Raw genomic sequence first — 3,790 nt, 5'->3', positions numbered from 1 at the left:
GCATTGCATCATTGCTCTTCTAGGTGCTAGCAAAAAAACGTGTGGGTGTGCTCATTGGGTGGTCTCATGAAAAGTGAGTCATTACTTAGTTCAAGACAAAATATCACGTGAACCTCATTAAGTGAATGCACTTTAATTTGAATTTTGAAATTCAAATTTCAAATCCATCAGATTGTGACGGTGGTTCTCCCCTGCCGTCTGCTGATGTCGTTCATTGCCGTTAAGTGCTGCATTGTATTTTGCTACCAATGTTGAGCTTCATGCCAGCCTACGTGCACGGTGGCAACGATACTTGCAGAGCGGTGATGGTTGTTGCTGCAGAGCGATGAACATTAGCAATGTAATGAAGTGTAGCCTTGACTGTCCCGTGTTTTGATATTAGAGAATTTTTTATGGGACAGTAGGGATGATAAGGGAATGGATACTCCCCACTCCTGGCTCAGCAAGCGCATGTTTGTATTTTGTTCAGTAGTGTAGGTTTGTATTCTGTCAGCAAGCGCAGACTTGTATCTTGACAAAGCCTCGAACATCGACCCCATGCCAATATAGTTCGTGAGGAAACATCCCTGCCATTGAAGGATGGGCAAGCATGGTCGTCTGTGGTGCCCAGCTAATCATGTCATCTCTCTCTTTCTCTCTAGAAAGCCATCAAGTGACATCGACATGAGATCCACCTGCGCATTCTAGCCATCACTTTGCCCTGCAATATGGTGGTCGTCGAAGCTAGGCACCCACCAAAATAGTTGTTTGGATGCTCCCAAACCCAACGCCACCTCCTCCTTAGTGAAGTACACCATGCTCCTCAGCGCCATATACACCACAGATGCAAGAGACTGCATGTTAAACCACTACAGAAACTCTGTTGTGGAATAGCCATTGGCCAGTCCGGACATAGTGTAGCTTAAGTGGCGTGCCTTGGGCGCGTCTACCTCTAGGCTAGACAATATAGAGCCCAAAATATACAGTCAAACCCACCATTGCAACCAAGCTCTGCACTATCTCTAGCAGTTCCAGCTGATGCATCATGTTGACAATTGCTCCTGCATCTCTCTTCGTCCCCTTCACTATCTCAAACAGAAACTTCAGTTGTTGGCAGTCTCTTGCACGAAAGTCATTTGCACGGGACTCCCTACAGTGACATTCGTGTAGATATGAGAGAATCAGTTACCTAGGAATGTTAGAGGATCCGAAATAGAAGCGGCTGAAATAGAGACAGAGGGAGAAAATTGGGGTGGAGTTGAAGGGAAGGAGGATCAGGCTTGCACTGCAAGAATATATTGGTGACTAGTGTTGCGCAATCATCTCAAGCTTGCAACCACTTCTAACTGCATCTGTCTTGTCGTTGGATTTCATAAAAGACCTCACAAAATCCAAAATTCACATCATGATTTGGCCGCATGCAGACAAGGCTTGTAGAACCCTGCATTCCATTCTCTTGTCATGATTTGGCCGCATGCAGCTGTCTCTGAGTATTGGTGCACATTTTGTAGCCAACATGGAGATAGATTCTAGCCTCATGCTCTTTATTGACTTAGAACAAGGTAGAGGCTTAAATATTTATGTCCCTTACGTGCCTAGAGCAAGGTGGAGGCTCGAACTTAAGTTCGAGCCTCACGCACTTACCGACTTTGGACTGCAAGATGGAGGCTCGATTTTTTACCTATAAATTTGGAGCAAGAAAAAGGCTCCAACTTAAGTTCGAGCCTCATGTCCTTGTCATATTTGGAACAAGGTAATTGCTTGAACTCAAGTTCGAGCTTCATGCCCCTTGTATACCTAGAGCATCAGCAAGAACTCAAGTTTGAGCTTGAACTCAAGTTCAAGCTTCATGCCCCTTGTATCCCTAGAGCATCAACAAGAACTAAAATTTGGTCCTCATGTATTTATCTACTGCGGGTTTAATACAAGGTAGAGGCTCAAACACTTCATGTTCCTTACATACTTAGAGCATAGCCCCAAGAGTTTGAACTTCAACCTTTCCTTAGGTATTAAAGGGACATAATGCTCAAACTTAAGTTTGAGCCTCATTTCCAATACATATTGCCTAGAACATGGTGGAGGCTTGCCTTACCCCTTCAGTATCTAGATGAAGACTCAAGATTTCGGAGTCCTATGCCCCTTATCTACCTAGACCAAGGCAAAGGAGTTTTAGCCTTGTGTTGCATATGTATCTAGAACATGGTTGATCCTTGAGTCATGCTCCGTACATACCTATAGCAAGATGGAAACTCCTTACATACCTATAGCAAGGTCAAAGCTTAAATTATGAGTGTGCTGATCATCATGTCCTACTGGTACCTTGAACATGGTGGTACCTCTAGCCTCATGCCCCTTATGTACCCCCTTTCAATACCTAGAAAGAGGTGGAAGCTGACACTAAAGGGGCATAGAATGGGGGCACATAAGAGGCATGAGGTTCAAGAACAATGCCTAGCAAGAGGTAAAAGGTTATAGTAAACATTGACCTTCTTGCCCTTTTCTATAAAAAAATGGATATCTTAGTTTGAGCCGCATGCCCATTATATACCTAAACATTCTTCGTATCTATTAGTGAGTAGTAGCACCAAGTGAGGATTGAACTTAAGTTTGAGCCCCCTATTCATGTGCTAGTGCCTCATTTTTACCTGGTGCAAAGGCTCTTCACAAACAATCATGAGGTCAAACTTAATAAAAAATACTCCAATTTTTAATCTCAATTTAAAAAATGGGACTTGAATAATTCCCAAAATTCCTAAATATGTCTTAAACTCCTCTTTGATAATATCCATAATGTCTCATGAATGCTTGAACCTCCCTGTGGTCTCGACATTTCACCAATCACTAACACTTTTTTCATATCTATTGCAATGCCATTTTTAAAGACAATATGTCTAAGAATTATTCCCTATCTTACCATTAATACACATTTCTCAAGATTTAAACAAATTCTCTATAGACATAATTTCTCGAAAACACATTTGAGATGCTAAAAAACGGTCTTATCTTTTGGTTGAATGCATGCATAGATCTTCCATATAAACTTCTAAGAAGTTTCTTAGGCATGGCTCATTAACCTTTGGAATGTTTCTAGAGCATTTGTTAGCCCAAAATGTGTGACTTTGTATGCAAATATTCCCCATTCCATGGCAAAAGCCATTTTGTGTTGAACTTTAGGATTAATGGCTAGCTGATTGTAACCAAAGAATCCATCCAAGAAGGTATAAGATTCTTTTCTAGTCACTCTCTCTAAAACATGATCATTGATAGGAAGAGAATAGTTATCCCATATAGTCATAACATTCACCTTCTTGAGGTTCACACACAACTCTCAGTTTTTTAGTTTTCTTTGGTACCACCACAATTGGGGAAACCCAGTTGGTGTGTTTGATTTCATAGATGAATTCTACTTCCTTGAGTTTCTCAATCTCTTCCTTGATTTTTTTGGTAATTTCTTATTATAGGACTAGGGTCTTTGTTTGCTTGGTTTTGCATCATCTTGCATGTATATAGTATGTTGAAAGATGTCAAGATCTAACTTTGAGATCTTTATATGACCATGCAAAAACATCCCCATACCTTTAATGTTCTAATGAGGATTTTCTCTTCCTCTGGAGACAAATATAAGCTGGTTTGATTCTTTCCCATGTTATGCTAGGTCAATATTTTTGGCATTCTTTGGGCCTTCGTATGACTTTTTTTTGGGCCTTCGTATGACTTTCCCAATTCCCTAGGTTGTCTCGTGGGTTGCTCTACAATGATCCTTGGATTTTGCAATGTACTTTTTGTAGTGCACAAAACACTAATGGCTCCT

This window comes from Adiantum capillus-veneris, chromosome 11 (genome assembly GCF_014529385.1).
Source record: "Adiantum capillus-veneris isolate H3 chromosome 11, ASM1452938v2, whole genome shotgun sequence".
In the NCBI taxonomy this organism is placed as follows: domain Eukaryota; kingdom Viridiplantae; phylum Streptophyta; class Polypodiopsida; order Polypodiales; family Pteridaceae; genus Adiantum; species Adiantum capillus-veneris.
The sequence above is the reverse complement of the archived record's forward strand: the minus strand, read 5'-3'. Positions refer to the sequence as shown.